The sequence below is a fragment of the Hypanus sabinus genome, chromosome 28, assembly GCF_030144855.1.
Source record: "Hypanus sabinus isolate sHypSab1 chromosome 28, sHypSab1.hap1, whole genome shotgun sequence".
NCBI classification, from domain to species: Eukaryota; Metazoa; Chordata; class Chondrichthyes; order Myliobatiformes; family Dasyatidae; genus Hypanus; species Hypanus sabinus.
In genome coordinates this window covers 28190898-28207564 of record NC_082733.1, presented here as the reverse complement: position 1 = coordinate 28207564, position 16667 = coordinate 28190898, and the positions used below count along the sequence as shown (strand labels likewise).

General features: G+C 40.8%; 1 protein-coding gene across 4 annotated transcripts in view; it reads right to left on the bottom strand.

Annotated features, from left to right (window-relative positions):
- Positions 1-16667, bottom strand: part of sema6dl (sema domain, transmembrane domain (TM), and cytoplasmic domain, (semaphorin) 6D, like) — a 368382-nt gene that overhangs the window by 201293 nt on the left and 150422 nt on the right. Inside the window, exon 1 of one of the 4 annotated variants that reach the window (XM_059952806.1) lies at positions 12593-12960. The exons of the other annotated variants lie outside the window; for them this stretch is intronic. The gene's annotated coding sequence lies outside the window, so the exon portion shown is untranslated. Of the gene's footprint in view, positions 1-12592; positions 12961-16667 lie in introns of those variants that run through there. 4 annotated transcript variants of the gene reach the window in all.

Here is a 16667-nt window from a genome sequence, read left to right as displayed (position 1 = left end):
CATGGGCCAAATGGTCTAATTCTGCTCCTGTCTTATGACATCAATATGTTAAAGAAACTCAAATCAAAAGGACATAGGAATGTGATTGAAACTGGAAGAAGCCCACATGATCACAGGGCGAATGTACAAACTCATACAAACAGCAGCAGGAATTGGACACTGATGTTTCAACTGGCACAAAGTATTGTGCTAGTGTCTATGCTACAATGCTGCTGTTGGGGAATGAATATCCAACCTTTTATGCTAAAGATGATACATTAGCAAATTGAGAGACACATGCAATGTTTCAATGGTTTGAACAATTTGTGTTGTAGCGATAAAAAAAAGGACTTTAGAGATTGCGCAGAAATCCACAACTACTACTGAGAACTGCTTCACCAAAACATGTTTGCCTACAGGTTATCTTGCCTCCACGGTCAGTGATACCGCGCTTTGGCACCAAATTTTTTAGGCTGAATAATTGATTTGGAATTACTACAATTTTTTTGATTATTTATAACAAGGGAAAAGAGGTAATTTAACATGGGAGTTCATGGCAATTTAACATTTTGTAACCTGATCAAAGAAAGACAAGATGTATTAATAAAACTGAAGCTTAAAAAAAGTTATATTAAGTATAAAAATAGAACAATTTGTAAACTGTTGTCAGTTCTTGCATTTTCTCTTCCAGTATGATCTTCATTTTTACAAATTGAAGTAAGCATCATGTTATTAATTTATCCATAACTTCAGGTTTATTAAATATCAAATGGCTTTGCAGAAAATCTTTCCAGTCCTGACCACAGATTCAATACTTAGAGCAAATATCTGAATCAAAGCTGAGCCAAGTTATAGAAACATAGAAATCTACAGCACATTACAGGCCCTTCAGCCCACAATGTTGTGCTGACCAAGTAACCTATTCTAGAAACTGCCTAGAATTTCCCTACCACATAGCCCTCTGTTTTTCTAAGCTCTAAGAGTCTCTTACAAGACCCTATTGTATCCACCTTTACCACCTTTGCCAGCAGTGTATTCCATGCACCCACCACTCTGTGTAAAAATACTTATCTCTGACATCCCCCTTGTACCTACTTCCAAGCACCTTAAAACTATGCCCCCTCATGATAGCCATTTCAGCTTTGGGAAAAAGCCTCTGGCCATCCACACGATCCATGCCTCTATCAACTTTCATCCTCCGTCGGTCAAAGGAGAAAAGGCCAAATTCACTCAACCTATTCTCATAAGGCATGATCTCCAATCCAGGCAACATCTTTGTAAATCTCCTCTGAACTCTCTCTATAGTATCCATATCCTTCCTGTAATTGGGTGACCAGAACTGAAACAGTACTTCAAGTGGGGTCTAACTAAGGTAATTCAACCTTGGGCTATACCCAAAGTTGAGCTTCCTAGCACGTTCTCTATCCACGGTGTCTCAAAACCCCTGCAGTCAGCACTCACCCGTGCTTCGTTAGTTCCTTCACCTTATTACTTCTTGGGACATAACTGCAGTAATAATCTTTGTAAGATTAAAGACATTAGATGAAGAGTATCCACATATAGGTCTGGTTTTGATTTCAGATTAACAGGATTTTCAACTAGTTTAATAAGGAGGGAGAGAGAAAATAGTGAACTATGGAGTAGTAAGCCTAACATCAGTGGTAGCCAACAGACTAGAGTGTGTTATCAAGGATAAGATAGTAGGGATCTTAGAATGTCAACAGAATCAGACAAGGTCAATATGGATTTATGGAAGAGAATCTGTGTTCAACAAACCTACTGCAGTCTTTTTTTTGAGGACGTAATGAGTAGAGTGGATAAGGGAGAACACACCAGCCTTAGTCTATTTGGATTTTAAAACTCCTCATAAAAGGTTAATGTATAATGAACATAAGATTGGGGGTAATGTACCAGCAAGAATTGAACATTAGTTGACAGATAGGCAGGCAACAACCAGTGCTACGCTGTGCAGTTCAGAGCTTCGATCCCAGATATTCACTATATATCAATGATTTGGATGAGGAATCTAAATGCAATACTTCAAAGTTCACTGAAGATACAAAATGGATGGATTGAGAGTTGTCAGGAGGGCAAGACAAGGCTTCAAGATTTAGACAAGCTAGTAAGTGAGCAATCAATTGCAGATGCAGAAAACATGAGTAAGTGTAAAGCTACCTATTTTTTTTTTGGAAGAGTATTGTTTACAAAGTGACACCGGGAAATGCGACGTACAATAAGATCTCACTGACTTTGTACACCAATCATAAAAATCACACATGCAGATGAAAGAAGAGGTTTTGAACAAGGAACATTCAGTACAATTATAAAGGGTACTCAAGCACATAAGGAACTAGGAACAGGAATAGGCCACCATATATCTCAAGCCTGTACCACCGTTCAATATCATCAAGGTCTCAAATTCCCTTCTGTGCCAGATCCCAATAACTCCCAAGTATTTGATTTTGCACATAATCTCAGATTTCCACCTTAAACATATATAGTGATCAGTCCTCCACCATTCTCTGGGGCATAAAATTCTAGAGATATACTGTCTCCTGAAAGAAGATTCTATGCATCTCAGTCTAAAATGATCAAGCTCTTAGTAATTTTAATTTTTTAATTTTAATTGTAACAATTTTCTTGTTTGAATTAAGTGAACCCTTGTTTTTGTAAACTCCAAGGAAAACAGATACAAACTTGATGAGTGGGCTTTGGCTTTTCTTGTAGGAGCGAAGCATGATGAGAGGAGACTTAACAGAGGTTTATAAGATGAGATGAGGCATTGAAAGAGTGGACAGCTAGCGCCTTTTTCCCCAGGGCAGAAATGGTGAGAATGAGAGGACATACTTTAAAGGTGATTGGCAATGTCAGCAGTAGTTTTTTTTTGTTAAACAGAGAGAATAGTGGTTGCATGGAACACGCTGCCAGAGGTGGTAGTAAAGGCAGATACATTAGAGACACAAAAGAGACTCTTGTATAGGCACATGGATGAAAGAAAAACAGAAGGTATTTGGGAGGGAAGAGTTAGATTGATCATAAGACCATAAAATATAGGACCAGAATTAGGCCATCAAGCCTGCTCAGCCATTTCATCATGGCTGATCCAAGCTGTCCCTTCAGCCCCAATCTCCTGCCTTCTCCCCAAATCCCTTCTTGCTCTGACCAATCATGAATCTGTCAACCTCTACCTTAAATATACATTAAGACTTCACCTCCACAGCAGCCTGTGGCAAGGAATTCCACAGATTACACCACTTTCTGGCTAAAGAAATTCCTCTTCATCGCCGTTCTAAAAGGACTCCCCTCTATTCTGAGGCTGTGTCCTCTGGTCTTAGACTCTCCCACCATAGGAAACAGCATTCCCACACCCACTCTATCAAAGACATTCACCATTCGATAGGTTTCAATGGGGTCACTTATCGTTCTACTGAATTCTAGCGAATACAGGCCCAGAGGCATCATACGCTCTTCATGCGACAAGACATTCAACCCCTGGAATCATTTTTGTGAACCTCCTTTGAACCCTCTCCATTTTCAGCACATCCTTTCTAACAGAAGGGGCCCAAAACTGCTCACAATACTCCAAGTGAGGCCTCAACAGTACTCCATAAAATCCCAACATTACATCTTTGCTTTTATACTCTGGTCCTCTTGAAATGAATGCTAACATTGCATTTCCCTTCCTCATCACAGACTCAACCTGCAAATTAACCTTTAGGAAATTCTGTGCAAGGACTCCCAAGTCTCTTTGCACCTCATTTTTTTTTTGTATTTTCTCTCCATTTAGAAAATAGTCAATCCTTTCATTTCTTCTACCGAAGTGCATGACCATATACTTCCCGACACTGCATTCCATCTGCCATTTCTTTGCCCATTCTCCTTATCTGTATAAGTCCTTCTGTAGCCTCTCTACTTCCTCAAAACTACCTACCCCTCCACCTATCTTCATATCATCTGCAAATTTTGCAACAAAACCATCAATTCCATCATCCGAATCATTGACATATAACATAAAAAGAATCGGTCCCAACACTGCCCGTGCGTATCACCACTAGTCATCGGCAGCCAACCAAAAAAAGGCTCCCTTTATTCCAACTGTTTGACTTGCCAATCAGCCACTGCTTCATCCATGCTAGAATTTTTCTTGTAATACTATGGGTTTGTAGCTTGTTAAGCAGCCGCATCAGTAGCAACTTGCCAAAGGCCTTCTGAAAATCCAAATACACAACATCAACCAATTCTCCTTAGTCTATCCCGTGTGTTATTTCTTCAAAGAATTCCTATAGATTTATCAGGCAAGATTTTCTCTTGAGGAATCTATGCTAACTATGGCCTATTTTATCATGTGCCTCCAAGTACCCTGGGACCTCATCCTTAATAACTGACTCCAACACCTTCCCAGCCACTGAGGTCAGACTAACTGGCCTATAGTTTCCTTTCTTCTGCCTCTCTCCCTTCTTGAAGAGTGGAGTGACATTTGGAATCTTCCAGTCTTCTGGAACTATTCCCGAATCTAGGCATTCTTGAAAGATCATTACTAATGCCTACACAATCTCTTCAGCCACCTCTTTCAGAACTCTGGGTTATACACAATCTGGTTCAGGCGAGACCTTTTGTTTTCCCAAGAACCTTCTCTCTAGTTATGGTAACTTTATACACTTCATACACCTGGAACTTCCCCCATATTTCCCCATACTGCTAGTGTCTTCCACAGATGCAAAATACTTATTTAGTTCATCCACGATTTTGCTGTCCCCCATTACTACATCGTTTTCCAGCAGTACGATATCCACTCATGCCTCGCTTTTACACTTGTGTATCTAAAGAAACTTTTGGTATTCTCTTTAATATTAATGACTAGCTTACTTTCATATTCCAGTTTTACCTTCTTAATTACTTTTTTAGTCCATTTCTGTTGGTTTTTAAAAGTTTCTCAATTCTCTAACTTCCCACTAATTTTTGCTTTATTATATGCCCTCCCTTTGGCTTTTATGTTGGGTTTGACTTCTCTTGCTAGGCACAATTGTGTCATCTTACCTTCAGAATACTTCTTCCTCTTTGGGATGTATATATCCTGTGCTTTCTGAATTGCTTCCAGAAATTCCAGTGATTGCTACTCTGCTATCATCTCTTCCAGTTTTCTTTTCCAATCAATTCTGGCCACCTTCCCTCTCATACCTCTGTAATTCTCTTTACTCCACTGCAATATTGATACATCTGATTTTAGCTTCTCCTCATCAAATTTCAGGGTGAATGCAATCATATTATGATCACTCTCCCCTATACGTTCTTTTACCTTAAACTCTCTAATCTATTTTGGTTCATTGCACGAAACTCAATCCAGAATAGCTGATTCCAAAGTGGACTCAACCACAAGCTGCTCCAAAAAGCCATTTCATAGGCACTCTAAAAACCTTCCCACCAACCCCCCCCCCTCATAATCCAGCACCAGCCTGACTTTCCCAATCTACCTGCCTTTTAAAGTCCCCCATGACTACTGTAAGATTGATCTTGGAGTAAGTTAAAATGTTGGCACAACATTGTGAATTGAAGGGACTATACTTTGCTGTACTGTTCTAAATTTTATGGACTGTCTATTCCCTCTCATTACAACAACCTTTCTTTGCAGGAATTAGTCTAGGGAATCCCCTATGAATTGCTTCCAAAGCTACTATATACAAAAGGAACTAAATCTGTGTATGCTATACCAGCTGTGATGACACCAACACTCTGTACAACTGTAACAAAATCTCCCCATTCATTACCTCCAACCTCTGTACAGGGAAGGTCACAGTGAAACTTTACCAGGTAGCTGCCCGGGATGGCTCATTGCAGTTAACTGGATCAACTGGATCTGCTTTTCTTGGAGTAAAGGATATGAGGTGTGTGGTGTAACCTGATAGAGGTATGCAACATTTTCAGGGCTATAGACAGGGTAGTGAGTAGCACATATTTCCCGATATCAGAGGCATCTAAAACTAGAAGGGACTGAAAGGATCTGAGGAAAATGTCTTGGAATATCATACATGTGGGGATGGTGGAAGAAGGTACTCGCACATATTTAAAGGCGTACTTAAATCACCACAATGTATTGAGAATTATGCACTGTGCTGGTAGGAGGGATTAGTAGAGGTGTAAGCACAGGCAAGGTGGGCTGAAGGCCCTGATTCTGTGGTGCATAATTCTATGATTCCAACAATATCGACTGCAAGATGGTGCCATAAATTAACTATGGATATACAATATTCAGCAGAATTTTAAGCAATCTTAAAAAATGTATCAAATTCTTTTTAATATCAAATAATAAAAACCTTCTTTACATATAATCTTTCAATACTCCACAACAGTATAAGTAATTAAGGTTGAATAAAGGTCAGACTGAAGAGTTATTCCAGTTCCACTTCTTAAGTCATTTTTAATTAGCTGATAACTCCAACAGCTTGGCCATCTGTCTGTGACTTATCCCTTGTTCACGCAAAGATGTTTTCCAATGAGCTTCATTAAAATCCAGAAATAATAGCTACTGGGGAATGGGTTACAAAACCATAATAATCTCAGCATTCGGATACCTTATAATGTGATTGTGGAATGAAGAGATGTTTTTAGCTGTTAAAGGAAGCATGATTAAAGTAGATGTTTTGTTTATAATTTGATGCTTTCAGTTACCTGTCAAAAAAATTGGTGCTTTTCTAAATTATAAAACCTCTGTGATAGACTGTATTGTGATGCCATCCCACTGCCTTAAAATAAAATTATTTGCCGTGGATTAGATGTACCTTTCACTCACATTATAACTCACAAAGGTTAATAAAGCTACAATTAAAAATGCTGAGGAGTGACCATAACCTATTAGAATTCATCACTTCATCATATTCCTATCATGCTGAAACCTGTGTCAATGGCAGTGCTGCCCAATGCATGGGTCACATGTAGTGGAACTAGCAAGTGAACTTCAAGATAGTTTGTTGTCAACTCCAGTAAAGAATAAAATAATTTATTTTACTTATTATTTATTGACATACAATGCAGAATAGGTCCTTCCAGCCCTTCAAGCTGCGCTGCCCAGCAACCCTTACCACTCCCGCCCCACCCCAATTTAACTTTAGCCTAATCACGGGACAAATTATAATGACCAATTAGCCTACCAACCAGTTCATCTTTGGATTGCAGGAGGAAACCCACAGGGTCACGAGGAGAATGTAGAAACTCCTCACAGGCAGTATGGGAATTGAACCTGGTTTGCTGGTACTGTAAGGCATTGTGCTAGCCACTATGCAATCATACTGCCCCAGTAATTGTTACTCCTTCTCCAAAGCAGCATATAAAAGCGCAGTAAAATAAAGAACACAGTAATAAAACAAAAAAGCACCATAAACATAAAGACATAAGATAGCTTGTATATATTGATTATATGTATTATATGTAGTGATTGTAGGTATAGGAGTGTCTACATAAGGTGACTGACAGGAAAGGATAAAGTGATGATGGGGTAGATTAGTGGGTGGAGCTGTTGACCAGCCTTACTGTTTAGAATTACAAAAGCTTGAAAACCATTGTGTGGTCACCAGTTTCAATAAACACCAATCGGTAGACAGAATTTAGGCACAGAATTCTGAATGGTGGCAACTGCACCATATGAGTGCTAGACTACAATAATCTCCGAGGATTAACTATCTCCCCCTCACATGTAAAGGCATGACTATTACAGAGTTCCCCAATGTTAGCGTTTTAGGGATCACAACAGCCACAAACTTGAACAAGCCATATAAATATTGTGGCAGCAAGAGTGTGTCAGATGTCAGGTATCATGCAAGAAATTATTTAGCCTCCCAGATGTTTGCATCCACTTACAAAGTATTTCAGCAATGTGATGAAATAGACCAGAGAACACAGAACAAGAATATGCCCTTCAGCCCATGATGTTGTACCAAACCAATCAAACTCATAATTAAAAGCCTATTACACTAGTTCCTTCTGCCTACACAGTTGGGGGTTTTAAACTCCCAGTACTGACTGTCTTGCTGGTGAACATATAGTCTCTGGTGAATAAAATTGGTGATCTCACAGCTAGGGTGCTGAATCAAAGGGGCATTAGGACCGTGTGTGTCCTTTGTTTCACGGAATCCTGATTAACCCCTTCCATACCAGATATAGCGATTCAGGTCGCCGGGTTTGCTATACACTGTCAGGATAGATCTATAGGGTCTCTCAAAAGCAGAGGTGGAGGAGTATGCCTCATGATCAGCTCTTCTTGGTGCACAAATATATCACTGCTGTCCCAATTCTGCTCACCAGACCTGGAGTATCTAGCAGTTAAGTGCCATTATCATTTTGGCAGTGGTGTACATTCCACCTCAGGCCAATGTCAATCAGGCTTTAGATGATCTGAGCAATGGGATCAACATGCACGAAACAGCGCACCCTAACGCCTTCACCATCATTTTTGGGATTTTAACCAGGCCAGTCTGAAAAATCACTAAGCAATTACCATCAACGAATCTCTTGCAATACTAGAGAAAACAAGACACTGGATCATTGTTACAGCATCATCAAGAATGCCTACCGTGAAGTCTGATCACCTGGCTGTACTTCTACTTCCTGAGTATAGGTAGAGATTGAAGACTGAGGACCAAGAAGGTACAGACAAGGGAAGCACAGGAGCGCTTACAGGACTACTTTGAATTGGAGGACTGGACTGTATTCAGGGATCATCTTCGAATCTAGATGAGTATGCTGCAGTTGTTACCGACTTCAATAAAACCTGTGTGGATGAGTATGTGCCTACAAAGACTTACTGTTATTCCCAATCAAAAACCGTAGATGAACCAGGAGATACGTCATCTGCTGAAGACTAGATCTGTGGTATTCAAGTCTCACGACCCAGGCCTGCACCAGAAAACTAGGCATGATTTGCAGAAAGCTATTTCAAGGGCAATGAGACAATTTCAAACAAGGTTGGAGGCATCACTGGAATTACAACAACTCTGGCAGGGTTTGCAAGACATTACTTCCTACAAAACAAAACCCAATAGCCTGAATGGCAGTGATGCTTCACTACCTGATGAACTCAATGCTTCCTATGCCCACTTTGAAAGGGAGAGCACAACTACAGCTGTGAAGATCCCTGCTGTACCTGATGACCTTGTGATCTCAGACTCAGAGGCTGATGTTAGGCTATCTTTAAAGAGGGTGAACTCTCGCAAGATGGAGTACCCAGTAAAGCTCTGAAAACCTGTGCCAACCAACTTGTAGGAGTAGTCAAGGACATTTTCAACCTCTCACTGCTATGGGCGGAAGTTCCCACTTGCTTCAAAAAGGCAACAATTATACCAGTGCCTAAGACAAATATCGTGAGCTGTCTTAATGACTTTAGCCCGGTAGCACTCACATCTACAGTGATGAAAAGCTTTGAGGTTGGTCATGACTAGACTGAACTCATTCCTCAGCAAGGACTTGGACCCATGGAATTTTCCTATCACCACATTAAGTTAACAACAGATGCAAACTCAATGGGTGCTCACAAGGCTTTAGACCACCTGGACAACACAAACACCTATGTCAGGATGCTGTTCATCGACTGTAGCTCAGCATTTAATACCATCATTCCCACAATCCTGATTGAGAAGGTACAGAACCTGAGCCTCTGTAACTCCCTCTGCAATTGGATCCTCGACTTCCTAACCCAAAGACCTCAATCTGTGTAGATTGTTGATAACATTTCCTCCTCACTGATGATCAACACTGGCGCACCTCAGGGGTGTGTGCTCTGATGTGTGGCTAGGAATAGCTCAAATACCATCTATAAATTTGCTGATGATACAACCATTTTTGGTAGAATCTCAGATGGTGACGAGAGGGCGTACAGGAGTGAGATATGTCAACTAGTGGAATGGTGCCACAGGAACAACCTGGCACTCAACGTAAGTAAGACGAAAGATCTGATTGTGGACTTCAGGAAGGGTAAGACAAAGGAACACATACCAATCCACAGACAAGGATCAGAAGTGGAGAGAGTGAGTAATTTCAAGTTCCTAGGTATCAAGATCTCTTAAGACCTAACCTGGTCCCAACATATCAATCCAGTTATAAAGAAGGCAAGGCAGCGCAAGGCAGCATTTGGAGTTTAAAGAGATTTGGTACGTCAACAAATACACTCAAAAATGTCTATAAGATGTACCATGGAGAGCATCCTGACAGGATACATCACTGTCTGGTATGGTGGGGCTACTGCACAGGACTGGAAGAAGCTGCAGAGGGTTGTAAATTTAGTCGGCTCCATCTTGGGTACTAACCTACAAAGTACCCAGGGTATCTTCAAGGAGCAGTGTCTCAAAAAGAAAGTGTCCATTATTAAGGACCTCCAGCACCCAGGGCATGCCCTTTTCTCACAGTTACCATCAGGTAGGAGGTACAGAAGCCTGAAGGCACACACTCAGTGATTCAGGAACAGCTTCTTCCCCTCTGCCATCCGATTCTTAAATGGACATTGAACCCTTGAACGCTACCTCAATTTCAAAATATATATTATTTCTGGATTTTGCATGAATTCTGATCTATTCAATAGATTAGTTATTTATCATTATTAATTTTTCTTTCTTCTGTATTATGTATTGCATTGAACTGCTGCTGCTAAGTTAACAAATTTTATGACACATGCCAGTGATGATAAACCTGATTCTGATTCTGAAGTCCATAGCCCTCTATTCTCTGCGTACTTATGTGTCTATCTGAAAGCCGGTGAAGTGTCTCTTCCATATATTTCCCACCAGCAACCCAAGAAATTCAACACATCCAGATGTTCCAAAAGCAACAGTCAATTCTCAAGAGCTGAGGACAGCACAGACCAACCACAATCACACTGAATGATGGGCCCACTCCTGCTCTGATTTCCTTGCGACTGACATCATTAACTGCACCCTCAACCAGAAGTACCCTGTTAATATTGTAAACTACTTCTTATTACAGTTAGTCATCAAGGTTACTTAAACAGTATCATCTAAACCTGCACCATTCATCAGTACCAAAACCAAGGGCAGAAAGGGCATGTGAAATCTAACACCCCTATTTGCCCTCAGACCGATGTTTCTTGCTACTTTGGAAATATTATTATAGCAGTCAACGTAACACTATTACAGTGCCAACAAAAAATCCAAACAACACACACAATATGCTGGAGGAACTCAGCAGGGCAGGCAGCATCTATGGAAAAGAGTAAACAGTCAATATTTTGGGCAGAGACCCTTTATCAGAACTGGAGAAAAAGAGATGAGAAGTCAGAGTAAGAAGGTGGGGAGGGGGAAGGGAAGGAAGAAATACAGGGTGGTAGGTGATAGGTGAAACCAGGAGGGGGGGAGGGGTGAAGTAAAGAGCTGGGAAGTCAATTGATGAAAGAAATAAAGCATTCTATCCTGTATATCGGTGAGACCTGACGTAGATTAGGGGACCACTTTGCTGAGCACTTATGCTCCATCTGCCAGAAAAAGCGGGTTCTCCCAGTGGCCACCTATTTTAATTTCATTTCCCATTCTGAAATGTCAGTCCATGGCCTCCTCTACTGCCTTGACGAGGCCACACTCAGGTTGGAGGAGTACCACCTTATATTCTGTCTGGGTAGCCTCCAACCTGATGGCCCCACATTCCCCATTCCAATCTTCCTCTCTTACCTTATCTCCATACTTGCCCATTACCTCCCTCTGGTGCTCCTCCCACTTCCCTTTCTTCCATGGCCTTCAGTCCTCTCCTAGTAGAATTCCCCTTCTCCAGCCCTATCTGCTTCCCAGCTCTTCATCACCCCCTCCCAGTTTCACCTATCACCTACTGCCTTGCATTTATTCCTCCCCTACCCCCCACCCCACCCCCCAACTTCTTACTTTGACTTCTCATCTTTTTTTCTCCAGTTCTGATGAAGGGTCTCGGCCCAAAACGTCAACTGTTAACATTTTTCCATAGATGCTGCCTGGCCTGCTGGGTTCCTCCAACATTTTTTGCGTGTTACTATAATGGTGCTATTGACCTAGGTTCAATTCTGCCACGTCTGCAAGAAGATGAAATATTCTTCCTCAAGGTGCTCCAGTTTCCTCCAACAGACCAAAGACATAACGTACCATTCAGTATGTTAATTGGTCACATGGGTGTAGTTGGGCAGCAAAGACTCATTACGGTGGAAGAACCTGTTACTGTGCTGTATCTCTAAATAAAAAATAAGATACCACCTTCACTGCCAATGGGTCTAAATCCAATAATAACACGGAGACATCTTCACAGCAAGGTAGGCAGGGTTCAAGAGGGCAGATCAGCATAAATTCTTCAAAGCAGTTAAAAACATGCAACAAATGCTGACCTTCCTAAAAATGCCTACATCCTCTGAATTAATAAAAGAGGTGAAACTAATGCATTTAAACCTGCTATCGGGAATTGACAGCTGTGAATAAAGCAGTGATCTGGAGCCTCTGACTGTGCGCAAGTCATTAACCAGGTCTCGCTATTAGCATAACAATGAATGAAGTCTATGAAGAGGTTACAGTACTTGATTCTTAGAGATCAAGCATTGTCAGAATTAAAGATGGACAAATGTTAGCCAGTCATTATTTACTACCATATTTGTTGCTTTTACCTTTCACTTGCAGGCCAGCAGAACGTACGTACATCTTGGTTACAATATTTCACTGGTAGTCATTCTTCTGCACTCTGATCTCAATCCTCTGCTGCTATGTGTCTATACCCACTCATGAGGCATGCTTCAGGAGTAAACCCTGAGGAAAAATCCACAGCTGAATTCCCTAAGACAGTCCTAGGTTGAGTTCAACAGTTTTCTTTTCATACCGTACATTCTGATGAAGGGTCTCGGCCCGACATGTTGACTGTTTTCTGTAGATGCTGCCTGAGCTGCTGAGTTCCTCCATCATTTTGTGTGTGTTGCTTTGGATTTCCAGCATCTGCGGATTTTCTCATGTTTGAGTTCCAACACTGACCGGCAAATCCTGCGACACCACTGGTGCCCAACTGTATCGATCTCTGCCGGTCCTTTGGATTCATCAGCTGCATGGAGAGAGGGAGCCTGCTATATGGGCAACAACTTGATCTCCATTATCTTACAGCCCTGCCATGTGTACTGGCTACATATCACGTAGACAGCTGGGATGCAACATTCATAGTCGACCCCAACCAACAGAGGTCCTCAAGTAGTCATTCTAGAATGCTTGGTAAAGTATAGCTTTGCCACGGGCACAGAGGGTCAATGTGGCCATTGCAGAATTAATGTTTTTATTAAATTATTGTTTCAACAAGCCAAAATCCATGTAAAAATCATTATTAATGTAAATCATCTTAATTGGCACGTCATTGATGTAAAATTTTAATACCTGTCATATGCTTACAATCACTATAATGTACTTCAGCTGCTGGGACTCTTTTGAGACATTGAGCAAACAGCCAACTTAGAAACCTTGATATCCACTAGAAATTGCGTATAATTTACTGTGGAGATGAAGTCCACTATTCACAATTTATTTAATAACATGACTGGATTCACTATTAAACTGCGGTGAATTCAGAATAGAAGCAAGATTGTTGCACTGAGTCAATAGAGACACAATGGAACTCATTTAAAGTTTCAGACGGATATAGATTATCTGGCTGATTCTACCTTGTTTAGAGAAGCAAGGTTCTGTTAATAGAGGATGATGCTAGGAGACACTGTTTTCTCTGCATCACTGAGTTCCTGATCTCCATTGTGCTGCTTTAGCGAGATATAGAACAGAAGGCAAATATTTCAGCACCGCAGAAAATGGGAACAGATGGAATGAGTAAGACTGGAGCAGTTTCTGTATACTCCTTTGCAGATGGCTCCAAGCAACATTTCTGGATATCTGAATGTGGTTTGACTTCCTGTCTTAGATGCTGGAGAAGGAAAGGAAAAATAAATAATTTGATGATGATTAAATAGTTAAAGATTATTACATTGGAAAGCATTGCAGCTGTAGCTGCTGGGTTTTATCAGATCAAGGCCTGCTTCAAAATGAATCAAGTTTGTTTTCATTCTTAAAGGCAAAGTCCCTGTTTTCACTTTGGGTTGATTTGTAGAATCATGTTTCATTATATCATATATGACTTACGACATAAAGATACACAGACAAGTATGTAATTATGGCCTTCAGGACAATTGAGAATACAGTCTGTTTGGAATCTTCACAAAATTAGGCAATGCACTTCCCGAAGCCATTACATATACCATATTGCAATACTGTATATAAAAAAACAGAAACTGACTTTCCTATCATCATAAAATAAAAACTTAATTATGTGAATGGAGTACAAGCTATAACCCCAAATTACCCGTGGAAATTACAGAACTAATATGTGATAAAAGTTCAAAATAACCTAATTAGTTGACTTATCAACTGTTATTCACATCAAAAGCTTCATAATGTGTTATAATGTTACACAACAGACATGTATATACTTGACTAAGGTTCTTAGGAATACTCCAGTGAGCTTAGAAACATAGAAACATAGAAAATAGGTGCAGGAGTAGGTCATTCGGCCCTTTGAGCCTGCACCGCCATTCAGTGTGATCACGGCTGATCATCCAACTCAGAACTCTGTACCTGCTTTCTCTCCATACTTCCTGATCCCTTTAGCCACAAGGGCCATATCTAACTTCCTCTTAAATATAGCCAATGAACCAGCCTCAACTGTTTCCTGTGGCAGAGAATTCCACGGATTCACCACTCTCTGTGTGAAGAAGTTTCTCTTCATCTCGGTCCTAAAAGGCTTCCCCTTTATCCTTAAACTGTGACCCCTTGTTCTGGACTTCTCCAACATCGGAAACAATCTTCCTGCATCTAGCCTGTCCAATCTCTTTAGAATTTTATACGTTTCAATAAGAACCCCCCTCAATCTTCTAAATTCCAGTGAGTATAAGCCTAGTCGATCCAGTCTTTCTTCATATGAAAGTCCTGCCATCCCAGGAATCAATCTGGTGAACCTTCTCTGTACTCCCTCTATGGCAAGAATGTCTTTCCTCAGATTAGGGGACCAAAACTGCACACAATATTCTAGGTGAGGTCTCACCAAGGACTTGTACAATTGCAGTAGAACCTCCCTGCTCCTGTACTCAAATCCTTTTGCTATGAATGCCAACATACAATTTGCCTTTTTCACCGTCTGCTGTACCTGCATGCCCACCTTCAATGACTGGTGTACAATGACACCCAGATCTCGTTGCACCTCCCCTTTTCTTAATCGGCCACCATTCAGATAATAATCTGTTTTCCTGTTCTTGCAACCAAAGTGGATAATCTCACATTTATCCACATTAAATTGCATCTGCCATGAATTTGCCCACTCACCTAACCGATCCAAGTCACCCTGCATCCTCTTAGCATCCTCCTCACAGCTAACACCACCGCCCAGCTTCATTTAATTCCCTCGTCTAAATCATTAATATATATTGTAAACAACTGGGGTCGGAGCACAGCCTTGTGGTACCCTACTAGTCACTGCCTGCCATCCTGAAAAGGTTGGTGAACCATTCTCCAAATGTGCACATTAGATTGGTGTTTCTTCTCAGTTCTTGATCTACCACCCACTCTTAAAACGAAGTAAGGATTTGGTCTAGTTTTGATCAGTATCATGAAAATCAAGCATCTTTTTTGAAGCAAGAGAATATTTTTCAAAAGTATCCTTCTGTGAATTGATCGCATATCTGACATTTTACTAGTCAACAACAGAATATTTTGCTTCACGTCCCCATTATACCCAAGATGTTTTACAGCCAATTAAATGATTGTTGTCATGAAGTCTCTCCTGTGATGGAAAAGACACTGCAGTCAATTTGCACAGAGCAAGCATGTACAAGCAGCATTAGAATAATGACACAGTATTCCATTCTACCGATGTTGTTTAAGTATCAGCCAGGACGCTTTAAGGGATCTGTCCTAGCCTTTTGGGAAACAGTGATTAAGAACCTGGAAGCACAAGAGACTGCAGATGCTGATGGTTGGAGCTGGGGGAACTCTGTGGAACAAGGAGCATCTGTAGAGGCAAAGAAAAGGGCAAGATTTTGCTGGAGGATTATGCTGGAGTATTGGGTCTTGGACAAGGTTAAATTGACGGGGTTTATGGGTTCACACAATAGTTCACAGTATGATGTTTCGCTGGTTTCTGGTCCCTCCTTTTTCGTTACTAGTTTGGGCAATTTTGATCAGGATGGCCTGTAGATAATGAATGACATAGCACTAAATTGAACTGAACTGAGTTGAACTGAATTTGACTTGACTCTTCTGATTTTGTGTTTTTCAGTTTTTTGACATTTTTATGATTTGTTTTCTTTCCCACATGGGGGGGGGGGGAGTTGATAGTTTTCTCTGAGTGGGTTCCATGATTTTATTGTGGCTATGTATGGGAAGACAAATCTCAGGCTTGTAACCATATAATAATCATATAACAATTACAGCATGGAAACAGGCCATCTCGGCCCTTTTAATCTGTGCTGAACGCTTACTCTCACCTAGTCCCACTGGCCCACACTCAGCCCATAACCCTCCATTCTTTTCCTATATCTATCCAATTTTACTTTAAATGACAATACCGAACCTGCCTCTTACCACTTCTACTGGAAGCTCGTTCCATACAGCTACCACTCTCTGAGTAAAGAAATTCCCCCTTTGTTACCCTTAAACTTTTGC